We start from the raw sequence: 18,939 nt of genomic DNA, 5'->3' as shown, positions 1-18,939 counted from the left end.
TAGGTCTTGTTAGGATCAAAGGTTCTTCCCCTATAGGGCTGAGGCACATAGGGAGTAGATTGGGACCCACCCACCTGAACAGGTTTTTGGGGCCCTTTGGAAGACTCAGACTTTTTATCTTGGGGATTCCCACCACCTTTCCCCTGGGGGGGGGGTTGTGACCACCTTCTTTTGGTCACCCCCAGTGGCTGTCCTTGTCACCCTAGTCTTGACCCAGTGGCCTGCCTTCTTTCCCAATTCTTGGGGAGAAATTAGACCTAGGTCTACCAAATGCTGATGTAACTTTTCATTTGTGCAATTACTCAAAATGTGTTCCTTCATAAACAAATTATACAGTCGAGTAAAGTCATGCACATTGTTTCCAGTTAACCAACCATCCAGTGTCTTTACTGAGTAGTCTCCAAAATCTATCCAGGATTGGGTCTGGGTTTTGTGAGCCCCCTGAACCTAAGTCTGTACCCCTCAGTGGTGAGTCCAAATCCCTCAATCAGAGTCTTCTTCATGAGATCATAGGACCCTCCATCTGGCCCAGAGAGGGTCAGGAGTCTGTCTCTGCAGTTACCAGAGAACAGTTCCCACAGGAGTGCCCCCAGAGAGGTTTCTTTAGCTGTCTGATGTCACAAGCCCTCTCAAAGGCTGTGAACCACTTGGGGATGTCATCACCTTCCTCAAATTAAGGGACAATCCCTTTGGGGATTTTAGGGTCATAAGATTGCTCTCTACCCTTGTCATGGATATTGCTGCCACCAAAGATGGGGGCTAGGCCCATCTCTTTTCTTTCTTTTTCTAGAGCCAGGAGCCTGGTCTCTAGGTCTAACCACTTGGCCAACTTTGCCAAGAAGCTGTCCTCTTCACTGGGGCTTTCCCCAATGTGTCCCCTGGGGGCTAGTCCACCTGTGTGGTCCCTAGGCTCCCAGAGGTTGATTCTTGGAGTCAGGGGTACAGGGACCCCCTCCTCCCTAGGAATGACAGGGGGATCCTCAGTGTCCTCCTCCTCATCCACTTCATCTTACTCTAGCTGGGTGTCACCTAAGGGTGGGCGGCCAGCTATGCTCCGTGCACGGAGTGCACGGAGTGCCGTCTCCTACGCATTTTGCGTAGCGGACGTAGCCAGGCGGCACTACGCGGCTCCGCAGACGGTGCGTAGCCGGCCGCCACCCGCCTCCCTCCCGCCCTCCCTAAATACATAAATAAATGAATAAAAAGCTTTTAAAAACACTTACCTTGTCTGCCGCGTCCCCGGGGCTCCCTCTCGCTGTCCCGCAATGCGCGCCGCCATTTCGGATCCTAATGCGCATGCGCGGGCGGCCGCGCATGCGCATTTCTCGTGAGGAATGCGCATGCGCGGCCGCCCGCGCATGCGCATTAGGATCCGATTCGGTGGCGGCGCGAATCGCGGGACGGCGAGAGGGAGCCCCGGGGACGCGGCAGACAAGGTAAGTGTTTTTAAAAGCTTTTTATTCATTTATTTATGTATTTAGTGAGGGCGGGAGGGAGGCGGGCGGCGCGGAGTGGGGCTACGCGGAGTGCGTGGGTGGGCGTAGTTGTGCGCCCACTTCACGTAGCTCCGCGGAGCCCCACTCCGCCCACTACGCCCAGGGTTAGTGTCACCCTGCTCAGAGGGGTGGACTTTTGCATACTCAGCCAGGAGCTCTTGGAGCTTTTGTTTGGTTGGATGCAGACCTAAAGTTATTTTCTTTACTTTGCATAGGGCCCTCAATTCCTTGAAGTCCAGGTGCAAGTAGGGTGTGAGGTCGAGTTCCTCCACCATGTTTATATTATCTTCACTAACAGCTGGGTTCTGTTGAGACATTCTAACCTGATAGTTCTAACCCTCTACCCTAGCTTATAGTGACTTTTATTTTCACAAAATTCTAATGGGACTTAAGCAAGGCCCTGTCAGATTTTTTGTATTTTTGGAAAAGACAAATTTCAGAATTCTGAAGGCAATTTATGAGTTCTGTCACGTGATCAGATGGTAACCAAGTAGTCCAACAAATGCAAGTTTGTATCCCACCGCTGATCCACCAATGTGAGAAGGTGGCTCTATATATACTGGACAATAAGGCAGTACAGTGTGTATAGAGTCCACAAACCCCAAAGGTTTAACAGAGGTTAAAGTCAGAACTGACCTTACTCTCCAAAGTGGTAGCTTGATCGAGCAGTAAGGCAGTACCAGAGGACAGTGTAAAGCATTTGCTGCACACACTCAGTCAGCAAAAGGTTTCACACACTCAAGAACTGAACTCCAGGCCAATTGTTATTATATCCTTAGATATATTTATTTTATTTTTAGAACCAACAGTGGTAAAAATATACTTTTCCAGATACGAGTACCCTCAGGTAAATACTTTGCAGAGGAGCAATAAGTTTATGCACACAATAATCACAGGTTAGCTAATAGCAATACAGTTCTGCAACACACTCTAGCATTGAGCTCAATGGTTTTCATAGGAAAGTACAGTAGATTACTTTATGGATTACTTTGGTAGTTCCAGGACTAGATCTTGGATTCAGTCCTGGGGTCTAAGCTGAAACCAGATTAGCAAAAACGTTTTAGTTATAGTGATGATTTTTCCTGAATATGAAGCTGTTTTAAAAGTTCACACTTAGAAACTTTTCGAGGTGATTCTCACAAGGTTATTCAATGGGAGGAAATTCAGGTTACAGGTAAAGTACGATCGCATTACTTTTGTAACCCAGCACTAGTCTCCTAGGGCCAGCACTGGGGGCTTAACTCAAAACAGGTAGGTAATTGCGTTTCAGTATGTTGTACGATTTTTAAAGAATATTTGCAGTTTTCAAAAGTAGGCAATGGGTTCCTATGCAGAAAATACAGTTTACTAGTAAACCCGCTAGGGATTACTTTTGCGGTTCAGTACTGGGCTGACAGGTACAGTACTGGCTTCTCCCCTGATCACAGGTGAGTACTTTCGGATTCGGACTTTGGCTGATTTTATAGGAATATTTTTAGTTTTCAAAACTTCACACTTAGAACATTTTCGAGTAAAGATGGGTCAATGTTATCCAATCGCAGGTAAGTGAATTGCCAGTTTCCAGGTGAGTACTTGGTTGATGAAGTCAATGTTCTGGGCATAGACTCAGGGGTCCCCCAGGGCCAGGTAGATACAGTTAGTTCACCCTCAGCGGCACAGGGGCGGCCGGGTGCAGAGGTAGGTAGGCCCAATGATATCCAATGAGGGAAAGGGGGCCTTCGGTTGGTGGCTGCTGCCTCGCAGGCCACGCGGTTGTGGGAGCTGTGCTCCTGGTCACTTGCTCAGGGCAAGGGGGGAAGTAAGTTAGGACAGAGAGGTTGCAGCCAGCGGCACTCGGGCGGCTGGGTGCAGGGTGCTTTTGAGCCGTCGGGCGCTCAATGTTATCCAATGAGGATCTTGCAAAAGGGAGAAAGGCTGCAGGCTCGGGGACGGAGACTCTCCAGAGGCGACCAGCACTTCGAGGGGTAAGTTGGGATCTTGGAGCACAGGCAGGTACCCCAAAGGGAGGCACAGAGGGCAGGAGGGCGCCGGGTGCAGCGGTGTCTTTGGGTGTCGGAAAAGCTTACCCTCGGCTGGTCGCGGTTGGGGTGGCCCCTGGTACTGAGTTTGCAGGCATCGGCTGGTTCATCGAGGAGGGTCTTTGGGCACTGGACTTCGGGTCCCAGTCGCTGGGGGGATGTCCTCATGGTCTTGGTTCGGGTTGGCCCGGCCCCGGGCTCGGCTGGTGCAGAGTGGGCTGGTCCGGAGCTTCCTGGCTGGTACCAGGTGGGTTATTGCAGCAGAGCCTCTGCTGGAGGGAGTCCCAATCGTCGAGAGGGTCACGGCAGGCAGGTCCTCTGGGTGTCCTAAGGTCACTGTCCGTCGAGTTCGCCGGGTTCAGGCAGGAGCAGGTTCCAGGATCAACAGGCCGGTAGGGCTGGGGACAAGTCAGTTGGTGTTGTCCTGTTGTTAGCAGCTGCGCAGCAGGTCTTCTTCTTCTTTATCTTCTTGCTTCTTTTTTTCTATCGGGATCTGAGGAAGGAAGGTTCAGGGAGCCCCTGAATACTGAATTTACGGGCTTTACAGGTAGGGGAAGGACAGGGGCCAATGGGATCCTGTCCCGGGGTGAGTACACCCCCTGACCTGCTCCTCTCCTGTGGGAGGGGGGCAGTAGCCTAGCTGGGATTGGGTAGGGCTCCCCATCTATAAGATGGCCAGGGCCCGGGGCCGTGCTTCACCTCGCCTCTTCCACCTGAGGGGTGGGGTTGGCACCCCCCCTTCCTGACGTGGTTTTTCCCGCCAGTCTTCCCGCCAAAGTGGGGGGTAGGACTGGTGGGGGGCTGGTTGCTGTGTACAGTAAATGTTCTGGAGAAGCTCTCAGAGGCGGTATGTCTTTGAAGCTTCCCCCTGTCCATCCTGGGGGAGTAGACATAGCACCTCACCCAGGATGTGCTTTGTTGCAGACCCAGGAGAGCGAGGGGCTCTCCACCCAGGGGTCCAGCAACTTGTTTGCTGTGTGGCAGCCTCTGCAGCCACTCAGACCAGACGTGGATTGTAGGTTCGGGTTTTGGAGGGCGTCTCTCAGATGCCCTCTTGTGCATGTTACATTAAATCCCACACTGGCATCAGTGCGGATTTATTGTGCTGAGAAGTTTGATACCAAACTTGTCAGTCTCCAGTGTAGCCATTATGGTGCTGTGGGGTTCGTAATGACAACCTCCCAGGACCATATACTCTTAATGGCATCACTACACTTACAGTGCCCAGGAATGGCCCTGGGTACTGTAATGGCACAGGGCTCATGCACCCGTGTCCTCACCTCTGGCATAGGGCACCCAGCGTGAGGGGTGACTGAGGTATGCCAGGGCAGGGCACACAGGGATGTGTGCCCTGTCGACTCTGGCTTTGGTTCTGTACTTAGGCACTCATCCTGCCAAGGCAGTATGTGGGTGCCAGGGTACAGGGCCCCTGAGTATGGCACAATCGGTGCTGCAGTCCTCAGGGGTCTTCTCTGGTCACCATGCCCTGGGTACCTAGGGTACCATTTACTAGATGCTGACAAGTGGCTAGAGATGCCAATTGGGTATTCCGTTTCTGTACAGTTTTAGGGAAGGAACACAGGCCCTGGGTACCTGATTGGCAGGGACCCAGGGCACACTCAGTCAAAGCACGTCAGCAGTTCAGAAAAAAGTGGGGGCATAACAAGGCAAGAAAGATGGCCCTTTCTCACAAAAGTCAAAAGAGGCCAAGCAAATCGGAGCACCCCTGAACATTGAGCAGATGGTCGAGGCCTATCTGGATGACACAACAGAGGTCTTCATGGAGCAAAGCCCATAGGTATATTGATATGGGAAAAGAAGCCAATGGCCTGTGCTCAGCAGGCTGGCGATAAAGTATCTGGCTTGCCCTGTCGCAAGAGTCTCTTCTGAGCGTGTTTTCAGTGCTGCTGGTACCATTGTAATTCTGAAAAGGACCAGTCTCTCGCCCAAAAGCATAGAGAGGTTAACCATGATCAAAATGAATCAGCACTTCATACCACCAGAGTACAAAATACGTGAATCACAGCAGGAAGAGGAGAGCAACTTCAAAGACATAAGTAGTGGATTACATGACCTACTTCTGTCCGAACCACCAGAGTTTGAGGACAAGCTCCTCTTCCCTGACACCTAGGCTTTCAAATTGTTACTTTCTTCCTTCCTTTATTTGTGTGTGTATCTGTTATTTCTGGTTCAAATCAAATCACAACAAATCCATCACCACCGTCTCATATTTTTATTAACCTATTGGAGTTGCACATCTGTGCATTTAACTGTCCACCATACTCCTCAGAGTGCTGCTCCATCTTCCTGACTCTCCCTACATACATTTCCTTCAAGCGAGACATTGAAATGGAGATGGAGAATAGTACAATAAATGTTGCCTCTAACAGTCCCTCCATAAGAAGTGAAACGTACGTGACTATAGCTATCTTCTGTTTTGTTTCCGAGCCAAAACTCATCACTGTCCTAAGGCTACCGCCTCTGTCTGCAGGCATCCACAACTCTTCACTGTCAGAACTTGAGCAGGCATCCAAAAGTAAACTCATCACTTTCAGAATGCTCGGCATCTGATCTGACAGCCAAAGAGAAGAGAAGACAGGTATGATTAATGAATGATGCCATGCATTGCATTGGATGCTTGCTGACTCTTAGCTAATGTGCATGAAGTCAAACTATACTAGTTAATCTACAAAGTAAAAGTGACTCAAGTGACAGTCAATGTTTCCTTGTTGTTTAATAACCACATTGTACTCCTACTACTGCAGGTGCAGTCTGGACTTAATCGGAGTCACTCACTACAGACTGAGTTGGTGTTGGACAACACGTACACGTACCACACCATGATGATGATGACCATACTATCTTTGCACGCAGTCAGTCAGTTGGATTGGAGATGATTGATGGAATAACTACATTTCATGAACTGGCATAAATGATAAAGACAACAATTCAACAAGAACCACAGCAGACCTAGGCTACATGTCTGTGTAGTGGTGGAGTCGAATAGTGGTGTGACTGAGAGTAGTGCATTGATTTAGTCACTTGATTTGGAAAATGCTAGGTTGCTGTATATGCCTTTTGTCTGGTTCTGTCAAAATTTAAGGTAAATGGAGGTTGGGTCAAGGTCCTGTGCCGTGGGCCTGTTCTGTGCTAGCACCTGCCCTGTTGCTGTTGTAGCTTAATGCTGTGTAAATAGAGTAGACACGATGAATCCAAGCCGCCTCAGTCTGAAAGTGTTCTCGCTCAAGAGTCTTGTTTTCTTGCACTACACCGTAATTTATGATTTTTTTGTTATTCATGTATTTTTCAATACCCCTTTTGTTTTTCCATCTACATTTACAGGCCTACCTTTACCCAGTGCTATTATACTGGGAGCACACCTCACACTTACCTTACCAATCCGCATCAGGCAGGCAGTGGCACCAAAGAATGATGTGCAGAGTGTCCATGGAAGGGAGGACCAAGATGAATGACGAGATGCAACTCCCCAATTGGACCTGGATAATACAGTAACTGTAGTATCATATTCATCAATCGTCTTTTAAATAATTTGATTCCTTTTTTCTCTTCAATCAGTAAGACTGTGTGTTGTTGTGTTGTTGTTTGTTTGCTAATTGATCCCTACAACTATTCTTTTATTTTCTTTGCTAGCTTTAAAAGTAAGCCCGGTACAGCAGGTAATTTGGGTCGCTCTGAGGGCATACAGGCAAGGCAAATTTCATATAATACTGCTGCTCTGTACTGTCTAATTGTGTAGTAGTAGTTAGTAAGTACTACTCATTAATCATCAAGTTATCTTCATCATGCATGCATTTCCTTTTTCTCCCTTTACAGATTTTTTGGATAGTGGATCATCGTTGTCTTCAAAGATTGTGTTTTACTTTTGTTGTGTCAAACCGAACTGTTTTTCTTTGTCAAACCTTTCCCCAAATCCCACTTCCCTTCCATTAATCAAACCCTAACCCTCTTCCCCCGGGCTGAGACATTTATATTGAGGTGTGATGTGACTACATTAAATGTACACCAACAATTGATCACACGCTTGCTGGGGCAGATGTGGTGAAAGCAATACTAATTCAATTTCAAGGCAGGGCCAGGATCTTCTTCTGCTTGCCCACACATGCTCAGTCTATGTACAAGCCAATTTTTTTTTCCAAAGGGACCCACCTAATACATCATAATTAATTGCCGGCATTGATTGAATTCATCATCAAATTCAACATCCTACCACACAGCAGTAAAGTTTATGAATTACGATTGTTTTAAGTCCCTCACTCGATATAACTACAGTTTATTATAACTTCTTAACTTCTTGTACTAGGCTGTCCCTGCCACCATTATGTTTTATTTTCCTTTAGCAGTTGCAATATTGTTTGTTTGGCAGTCTTCTTCTGTACTGTACTTTACTTCGTTCTACTACTCTTCCTACAGTCTCTCTAAGGCAGGTGACTGTCTCTTTTTTTTTTGTTTGCAAATGCTAGTGCCAGTGTCTACTACTACAACCACAACCATGGCATCTTCTCCATTCTCTTGGGAAACCATGCAGCCATTGCTGTGCCGAACTTAATCATCATAAATCACCGGTAAGATAAGTTTGTGGGGAGGTATAATGGACTAGGAGGAGCGACTGACTGTACTAGTAGGACAAATATAACTCAGTGAGGGGTACCGCATCTATCTGTTTGCGTGTTACAAAATTGGCTGATTATTTAAATCCAACACTGGCTGCTGCCCTGAAGCAGCAAGGAAACCATGTGTGACGTAAATAAATTCATAAAACAGTAACCCACACAAAACATTACCATCGTATGTATAAGTATAAATAAATAACATTTATTTCCCTAACAAAAATAAACTATCCCACACCCGACCCAGCCCTCTCCCTTACCCCAACCAATGTCCAAAACGAAAAAAGTCCAAACAATGTCCAGAAACCCCAACACCCAATTCCCACCCACCAACAAAGGTAATAAAAAAGGGGCAATTTAACGGCGTCCTTCTACATTCTGCGGGCTTTTAGGTGTTTGTCCACCATGATATTTACTCGCTCCCCTAACTGCTCCACTAGCTGTGCCATCTGGAGGAGAATTTGGCGGCGAAATATCCTCCACTTGCATCCAGGGTGGGGGGCAGCAGTGCTTAAAAAATGTGCGGTGGTGGGCGGCTGCCTGACCGTGACGCCCTACCACTGGAGGCGGGGCCTGGCTGGGGCCCGATGCATTGGTAGAGGCTGCAGCTGCTGCCGCCTCCTCCTCTGCCGGAGCCACTATTCTTGGTAGATGGCCTCCAGTTTCCAGCTCAGGGCCCTGGCTGCCAACTCCTTCCGCGTTGGTTTTTCATGGGAAGGAGGATTTATAAAGAAAGAAACAGAATTGCAACCAATACTCTTAGCAAAACAGTAGCACAAACTTAATTCAACACATAGTGGCACAGTAGCACTAGCAAGCGCAGTACATAACATTTGTGGTAAGTATCTATCCTCCCACTTCCTCAGCCTCTAACATTTGTTGGAGTTTTTTTCAGGCATTACACTTGCCCCAGTACTATGGACTCCAGTACACAGAACACCAGTCTTTTTCTTATCTCTAGTTTAACTAAATTACATAAGCTTGTTGTAGCAGGCATGCCAGCTCAGTCTGCTAAGCTTGCACCCAACACCAACATACGAGTTAATACGCAGACTCCTGTTACTTTTATTTACTACTGTCTGCAGGTGGGGAAGCTCGTATTTTTCGATTACGGGTGGCACTGGCCATACTCTCTCTGTTACATGAAGGGCAATTGCTCAATTTTACTTTCACTCTGCCCTGGCTACTACAAAAAGACAGATTAATATTATATATCTGATCCAATGATCATTGCTTATATATGGAACGATGACATATCAGTACAGTAGTAGTCAGTGGTGGGAGTGCTCGCGGGTGATGACGTGGGGAGGGGAAGGGGCAGGGTGGGGGGTAGTAAACTATGGATTGCGGACAATTACTGGTAAGTAAACATAAATAAATAAAACAGATTTTGTGCACGTACTGCATTCATAATCCATAGTTTACTACCCCCCAGCCTGCCCCTCCCCCTCCCCACATCACCGCCCGCCAGCACTCCCACCACCGACCGCTACTGCATAAGGTACTTTGTTCATTGATTGTGTAACCAACAGATAGGCCACCCTTTGCAGGCTGGCTGACACAATCGAAAATAAATTAACGTAGGTAGAAAGTGGTCCCCGGAGTCAGAGGAAGGCGCTTGATAATATATATATGATGTGCTTGAAAACTACTTAGTCAACTGCATTCTGAAAATACGACTTTTATATATTCCCCTCCGCTTTGCTACTCTGGCGCAGTTTTTTTTACATTCTCTTCAAAGTAAGACTCTGCATTCAGTGACAGTCTCCACTTATGCTGTCTATGATGAATACATCCAGGCATCCATCCATTAAAAGTAAATGTCTATCATTCTTTTTTATATATCGCTTAACAAACCTGTAGCTGGTTTCACCAACAACCACCCATGCGTCTACTCCTTCCTTTCTTGCCTTGGCTTCGAGTTTGACCCAAATAACCGCCGATGATTCTTTCTATCCAGTATCCACCCATACTGTGTTGCCCACCCTGCAGGCATCTTCTTTCACCTTCCACCCATCCTTCAACAACCCATGCATCTGATTCCTATCAGCCACCTGCATGCTGCTTCGAAAGTATCCTTCTCTGTTAGTCGTATTACATCTCGCCCGTCCTTCCTCCTTCCACCCTTATTTCCCTTTTTGTTCAACACATCCATCAAGATCATCTGATATGACTTTTAGTCTTCTCCATAAAACTTTCACAGCTGAGTTGAAGTCAGAAAGAAGAGGCCATTGGTTACTCAACTCACTGTTATATATTGTTCACTACAACTTCAAGTTCATACTTAATAAGGCTCACAGTACAGTGAGTGAAGTGTTTCCCTTCCAGCTAGTAGTAATACCAATAATGTAGTATACTTGTAAAGCGCACAGCTGCCCCAGCAACGGGGCGTCCCGGCGCTGTATAACTCTGGGGAACCCGTCCTGGCTTTCCCTGTGGGATGGTCCCTTGCTGGGAGTCCCCAAGGTGGAGCCAGGCATCCCCGGAATTGGTGGGGCCGTTGTGGAGATTAGGCAAGCTAATGCCCAGAGTTGCCGAGTGGAACCCCTGATTAGAGTAAGCACCGAAGCGAGAATTATCGAGTCCGCTGACCAAGGTCCACGACCCTGCCGCGTCGGGAATTGAACCCTGGTCCCAGGCTGACTTCTGCTCTCAGGCCTGCCACCTCTAACCAGTGAGCCACACTACTCCACTTAAGTAATGAATAGTAAGTAATGAATATAACTTACCACCACCCACCACTGGTGCTGGCTCCCCCCCTTGGAGCTCCTGCAGGTGCCGCATCTCCTGCCCCCTCCAGAATGGCAGCATCGCCATCGCTGCTGGCCGGGAAGGCACTGGTGGTTGGTACTTGTGGTACGCCTAGAAAAAAATTACACATTTTTAGATGCCTGTACACCTCCCCCTATTTTATTCATGTTCACTAGGATGATTAAAGAAACAGTTGATAGTATATAACATGTACAACATACATCATCACTAGTCCAAATTGCGTACTAGAGTAGAGTCAGTAGACAGACATTAGTAGTATTATGGTCCCTAGGGTCATCTCTACTCCTACTCTACTCTTTGGAAAGTTAGCCAGAGCCATGTAACCATTTTAGATTCATGTCTACTCTTTTGCGCATGTTACCTCGCAACTTCTTGTGCAGTAAGACGTCTGTGAGGCCACATGAGTGTTGCGTACAATTTAAGAGTTCAAAAACCATTTTTTTTATGGAGTTCGGATAGTCCCTATTGCTTAGCCATAATGTTACACTTTTTGGCATGACTGCGAAATGCTTGTATAATTGCATTATACTGTCTAACGTGCACCATTTTTCTCATAATAGGCAGAAGATTCCCTTCTACAAACCAGAGATTTGCAGATCTTACGATGCATGTAACCAGTATTTCTACGTTCAATGGTGAGGGGTCTCCCAGAATTCACACAGATCTTTTGCCTTCTATTATGCACTTGTAACAAATGTTTACTGTTTTAATCTTAGGCATTTTGCTGTTGGAGCTGGCTGTAGTAATTTCATAGAACAACGTACAAAGCTTGTTATTTGAAAATAAATAAACCTTTTGAACTTACACATAGACTCTGTGGTATTTGGTGTGGTGTTGTGGACTTACACGAGTGAGTGAGCGAAAGGGTGTTATGTTCTGGGTTGTGTAATCATTGGGTATCTTCGTGTGGGGGCTTCGGGACCTAATGAGACACTATAGCTAGTCAGTCAGGGGATTGTGGGTTCTGAGTTCTGACTGAGGTGTGAGCAAGGTCCAACCTCCCATCACCAACATCCTATTTTCTTGTGCATAGTTCTGTATGTGGCTGTATAGAATCCCCACAACAGTAGTAGTATGTACAAAAATACTAGTCAAGTATCTGGTTGGGCATTTTGTTGGTGGGAATTGTCAAAGCCTCAAGATTAAAAAAGGACAGGACCCAGTGGCTAGAGCTATTGGTCAATCTGAGTTTTATTCAAAAGAAAATAAAGAGTGGCCAACTGGGCAAGCTTAGCTACAGACAGACTATTAGTAGTAGTACGGAGAGTCATAGCAGTGGCAGTTAGAAGGAATTTAAAGGCTGGGATAACCAGAATTTAGAAGCAGATAGTCAAGGTCAAAGAAGCTTTTGTAAAAAATTGAATTAGGAAGTGGAACCTTAATTAATATTTCGGAAAAAATAAGGTGCAGTAAAAGTTAGGGAAATATAATTGTTAATATAACCACTGGAGGACTTACTGGGGCCAGCAGCAGGGCCCTCGGTAGAGGAGCGGTCCTCTGGTGGTTGTCCCGCCGACTCGGACCCCAGCTTCTTTCCCCGGGGTGGTGCTGATCATGTAAGATATAATAAAGAAAGAGACAAACATTAATGAGTGCTGTGAAACAAATAAATCATTTAAAAAACGCTCCAAAACATTTTAGGAAACAACAATTGCAGTAAAATTTACCTATCTAATCGGATCGACTACTGGCTTGCAGGTTTCACGGACCGTCTACTTATTTATGAACACTAATCAAATGTTCCTAATGAAGCCTAAGTACCACCTGACCTAGACCACCTATTCCAGACGGGCCAATTGTTCAGTAAGTCTGCATTTCCATTTTATTTTTGCCTTAAAAAATACATAGATGAGATGGAGGACACTTGCATAAATTTGTGCATACACCAAATTGTTGGTTGGTTGCATCTGATGTTGTTCTACTACTGACTGACACTGCTAAGCCTACCACTCACTAAACAAACTACAAAACATTTTACAGAGGACTGGGGTAAGCACTGCAGCACTCAGTGACAAAGGAGGCATCATGCAGACCGTAAAAAAATATGAACTAATACTAAGTAAACCTAGTATCCATCCACCACTATTTCACAGAAGGACAATGGAAGGACTAGACTATCTCTAGCTATAGCATTAACTAACTTCATCTCTCTAAAGTAAACTCTTACATTAATCAGCCCATGCTAGCGCAAAGTTGTAAACAAGTAAGAGTAGCCCCGAGCACCTGTGTCCTACAATCACAGAAGATTTTGAAACGTAATTTACCTGCAATGTAAGCACCAGTACTCGTGTTATTCGTCAAAAAATTGTACACAATACTTATACTACTATATATTAGCTACTCACCAAGCCCCACGACCTCGACACCTAGCAGGTCCAACAGGTCCTGCTCCTGGTCCAGGATGTCTGACCACCGGTGGGCCAGCTGGTTGTGGGTGCGCCGTATCCCTGGGCAGCGAAACACTGCCCAGCACACCTGGGTAGGGTACCCGGAGCCTGGCCTGCTGCCAAGGTCAAGGGGAGGTGGTGCTGGATGGAAAAAACAAGGGTGGCCGCCTCGCCGAAAAGCTGCCGGGCCTGCACCCCTGCAGGGCGCATTCTGCTGCAAGGCAGCCGACTCTTGGGCGCAGGCGCCTTGCCCTTTTAGCCGGTACTGCTGCCCTTGGCCATGGTTCTGGGGTGGAGGCGGAAAAAAAAGTTCGACGGAAAAAATAAAGTTAGGGGGAAGAAGTAAGAGCTTAAAGGAAGATGTAATATAAAACAGTAGAAAAGTAAATAAAACAGTAAAAGTAGAAATAAAATGCAAAATATGAACTTAGGGACAGAGAGAGATAGATGATAAATAAAAAAAGGCAGAAAAACAGTGTAAAAAACTAAGGATTGCAAAGATTAAGTAAGGATAGAAAACTAGGCCCAGAACCATAGCATAGAGTGAAAAAACAAGATGGCCGCGTAGCTTGCGTAGTGCAAGAACATCTTCGCGTAGCTTCGCGTAGCTTCGCGTAGCGCGACTCCGCGCACTACGTCCAGGGTTACTATAGAGGTACCTCGTGTACCATGGAGCAAGTTGGCCATGGACATATTTGGTACTATGAAGAACATGGGAGTTCATAGGAGATTCATGTTTGTACTTGTGGATTACACATCCCATTGGATTAAGTTCATGTTTACACCATGCACAACTACTAGTATTCTTATTGAATTTTTGAAGGATGAGTTTAGTAATGAAGGAGTTCCTGCCATGTTTGTCAATGACAATGGTGTCCAATTTACATCTCTGTAAATGAAAGAATTCCTACAAGAACTAGACATCAAACAAGAGAAAACTTGCAAAGCCAATGGTTAGCAGAAAGAACAAATAGGATGAACAAAGAACACATTCAATTGGCTATCACAAATGGACAGGATGTAGACAAATCCTTACGGGATTGTATTTAGTCGTACCACACATCACCTAATATCATCGCTTGTGTATCTCCATTTGTTTTTATGAGGGGAGGAGAGCCAGGCACTAAACTGGACCCATTATGGTAGGTCGGAGGGAAATGTGTGTAAACTAATGGTCCTGAAATATGTCAAATGAAATCAACAACACCATTTAAAATATAAGGATTGGAGGAGCCAGGACGGCGGCCAAGATGGCCGCATAGACGCTTAGCTCCGCCGCTTGCCCTCGTCTCCCAAACATCCTGCCTGTTATCCTGCCTGCTATCCTGCGCCCCAGCCGCGGCCCCGTGCAGAGGAACAGCGGGGGAGCCCAACCGTCTGACTCCGGTCCACGCGCCGCCCGGGATGGCCGAGAACCGTCATCTTGAAGTCTCCGGCCTCCATCCCGTTTGAGCCGGGACTTCGGGTTGCGTCGCAGCCGCCTCACAAGCGATAAACAATGGCCACGGTCGGCCATGATGGTCCGGTCCCCCGAGTGTGGAACTGAAACCACTTCTTTCGCAGACATCGATTGCGTTGTGGCGCCGGACCTCTCAGCAGCTCCTTACAGACTTTTGGCTGATATCCTGCTACTTTTGGAAGGTATCGCTGTGAGGCAGAATTGATTGCCAGGACCAGATTTCGGCTGAAATGCGGTGAGAGGTGCGTGACGCTGTAACTAAGTGAGGGCTTAAGTGTGACTCTCCGCGCTTCCTCTGTGAACAGTGCGTTAATTGTTGGAGCCGACCTGCTGCTTTGTTCATTGAGACCCGAGGTCCCGATACACTGACTAAGGGAGATATGGCGCTTACGGTGAGAGAGGTTTGGCTGGCCATCATTGACATGCGCACCGCCCTGGAAGGTGTGTGGACGGATGTGCATCCCACACAGCTGGTACCTTCTCCTTCTATGGCGCATTTGGGCGCTGATGCACGCAACAAGGAGTGTATGCCTGATTTGTCCCTAGCTGTTGCAACAGTGGACTCCCAGGAGGGTGTTACCCTGGATGATGAGACTGGGAGACACAATATCCGAGACAGTGCTCCAGTTACCCTCTTTGCTTTCCTATCGGCTCCTTTGATTACCAACTATGGATGCCCTGCACTACCGTGGCTGTACCCTGCAGATTACCGGTGGGGTGGTCGGCTGCTGACGGGTGAAGATGGCGACCGGATTCCGGAGCTGGTACACGTCCGTGAGCCCTGGATACAGAGAACTGCTGCGTCCTCACTTCCTGGGGAACCCCTGGGGCTCCGCGATATCCTGAGTGCTCTAGAAACTGTACGTGCTGCCTTGCAGGGCAATGCCCGGGATCTCGAGAGTCGGCTTGCTGCCATTACTCCAGTTGGCCGTGGTTGTCCTGCGGTGCTGGGCACTTCGCCACACCCTGCGCCGGACTGTGATGATTTGCTTACCCAGGTGCCTGCGGAAGCGGTGGAGGATCATGGTTCAGGGGCGGCCGATGTTCTGACCGCGATGGCCCGGAGGGGGGCTGGTGTTCGTGGTTTCGTGCTATGGTTGGGAGGTCGTCCCCGGGCGCCATGTTTGCCACCTCCTTTGTGTTCTGATGGTGTGGCTCTTTCTTCCTTTTTGGAGCTGGTGCTATCGCTCGGGACTGCTGCTTCCGGAGGTCTTCTTCACTACCTTGACCCTGTTTGCTTTGTTGTCGGACGTGCGGAGGTGGTCTGGGCGGACTCTGGTGGACGTCTTCCCAATTTGTATTGTCCGTACCGGGCGCTTCTGCCGTCCCTGATAGCGGCTGGACTGCCGGATTCTGTCGACCATCTTGATCGCAGGGGGCAAGGTTGAGGATGCTTTCTGTATTGCTACAGCGCACAGTGCTGGGACTGGGGGGACTAGCGAGACATTGTTTGGAGTCGGATGTTGGTATCTTCTCATCTTTAATTGATCGTGTGGGCCAGGACCGAGGACTCTTTTGGGGTTTTTTTTTTTTTGGTGTTTGTCTGACTGGTGACAAGGGGGGACACGTTTATAATGGTATCACGGCTAGCGTCCTGTGGCATTACATGCCTTGCATTACTATATATTAATTGTTTCTTATTCCCGAGCTTGATCCGTGTGGAAAATCGCGACAACTCATCCATGCTTGCAGGTGTTTTTCAGATGTAACGTGATGCTTTGAGCTGAACTCGATTGGACATTGATGCAATGTCTCCTTTGTCTTTGTTGGGTGATATCTGTGGGAGCGAGAGCTACTGTATGCGGGACGGGTTCGACGCTTCTGGGGTGCTGGGAATCGGGCGGGGTGTTCCTTTTCCTGTTTGCTATTCCCCTACGAAATGTATCTTGCTTCGCTATCACTTGCTTAATGTTTCGCCATGGGGTGTTTGCTCTTGCCGGGGGGCAGGGTATCGGGGAGCTGGTATTGATTTGTTGCATTCTCCTCCTCCATCTTTTTCCCTTCCTTGGGGTGTAGTTTAGGGAGCGACAGACACGCTGCTAGTGGGGCTAGGTCGTAGCAATCGGCAGGGGTGTAGGGTGGGGTTTTTTTATTTTTATTTTTCTTTGTTATTTTCTATGGCCGTTCTATTTCCCCTTTCCTTTCTTCACAAGACCTGTGGCGTATTCTCCTGATTCTTATCCATAGCGTACTCGGGTGCCCATGTTTGCTCCATGTATCCTGTACTTCTGGTGGGCGGGTGTCGGTGGGAGTGGATTGCTGTCATCACTATCTAATTGCTTGCTTTTGATTCACGCTGTATTTGAATCTTGGTGGCTTATGTTTTGCATTGTTCCGTCACTTATTTTGCCCGTCCACGGCTCTATTTTAGTTCGTCTGTTGCCACCCGATATGTCTATGTATATTTCTCCTCTTGTGTTATAATAATAAAATGTTTCAAAAAAAAAAAATAATAAATAAAATAAAATATAAGGATTGGTATGCCAAAAAACATGGAGTGAAAAAACAGAATTGGAAAATAGGGGACACTGTGTTAGTGAAAAGACCTGCAAAAGAGCATGTATATTATAGTAAGTTTCAACCTCTGGAGCGGTTAATGAAGGTGAATAAAAATGTTGTCCAATTAGAAAATGGATAGACATGGAGGGATGACAGACTTGTAAGTATGAGGTAATCCAGGGATATTTGAACTCATGTTATGAAGGGAGATGTGTTGTAATCTTCCTATATGTTTATTAGTACTCCGCACTTTCTTTAAACATAGTTCCACCCGGTTCCCCCTCCACTTCCTTGCTAATAGAATCTTCCACCAGGAGTTTACCTTAGAATGTTGATGTTGTCGATGTTTGGAGAGTGGATGACTGAAGTATAGATGTTCTTCTCGTTCCTCGTTTGGAGTATTCATGTCATTTGAACTTGCAATACATACCATCTGTGTCATGCCGAGCAGTGCAAGCGTACACACCTCTTACTTTTTCCAGATACCACCAGTATTACAAAAACAGTAGCACTGAGAAAACCCTTTAAACTACAAAATAAGATTGAGATGCCGGCCATATATCACACATAGGGCCCATGCGTACCACTTGTATCACGCCCAGATGTCCAAGAGGTAACCCTGTATCACACCCAGGCACAAGCGTACCATCTGTATCATGCCCAGCGGTCCAATTGATAACCAATTTCATCCTTCCTAGCATGCTGACTCCATACTAGCGATTCAGAAAAGGGGGTGGTGATGAACAGAGTGTCTGAATTAAGCAGACCACTCTTACCCAGTCCAAAGATCAGGGCTTGATCCATCACCGTTATTTAGCTCACTGCCCCATCCCAGCTCAGAACCTGGCTCTATGCAAATTAGTCTGTCCCTGGCCCAGTGCATCATGGGAACAGGGCAGACCAAACTACCAAGCCAATTCTTCACCAGAAAGGAGACAAGCTTCTCGGCTTGCTTGAATCCTGATGGAGCAGTGAGCAAGGGACTCATGTCTGGTTTTCGGCTTGCTCCATACTAGCAGCATGAATCTAGAGTCCCCTGCTGTGTATATCCGTACTCATGCTTAGTGTGACTCATGCACTATAGTACTCATTATTTTGATTTTGATTTTATTTTGTATTAGCACAACAGAAGCAATATGAAAAAGACAAATTTTTGCCTCTTCAGCACAGCCACCATCCTGTTAATACTAACGTGTCAGCCATCTTAGAGTGGAACTCTGATCCACTCCCCTCCTGGTAACAAGAACCTTACTTGCTTTCTTAACGGCTAACAACATTGAAACTTTTTTTTTCAAACCCTACTGACGGTCACCCTATGATCTAAGAGTGTCTGGCCTTTATGCGCAGTATCTTTCAGCACAGTATACCTGTCATCCCCACTCGCCTTTGATCACTGACCAGTCGTGATCCCACACAGAGAAACAATAAGAAGTCCTTGAGTCATTCTCGACCCAGAGCTCCTACTAATGGCCAGATTTCACAATGAGGATAACCCTCCCTAAGCTCTTCACTATCAACTCAATTTGAAGCGCTTAAACTTGCTTCCTCCCTCCAAAGACTTCACCATGCCCCTCACATAATGGATATAAGGCTTGACCCTGCCAGTCTCCATGCATTCACTATTAACTGCCCTCCTAATCTCTCTTAAAATGTGGACAAAAAACACAAACATCGGTTACT

The sequence above is a fragment of the Lissotriton helveticus genome, chromosome 3_1 (genome assembly GCF_964261635.1).
Source record: "Lissotriton helveticus chromosome 3_1, aLisHel1.1, whole genome shotgun sequence".
NCBI lineage: Eukaryota > Metazoa > Chordata > Amphibia > Caudata > Salamandridae > Lissotriton > Lissotriton helveticus.
The sequence above is the reverse complement of the archived record's forward strand: the minus strand, read 5'-3'. Positions refer to the sequence as shown.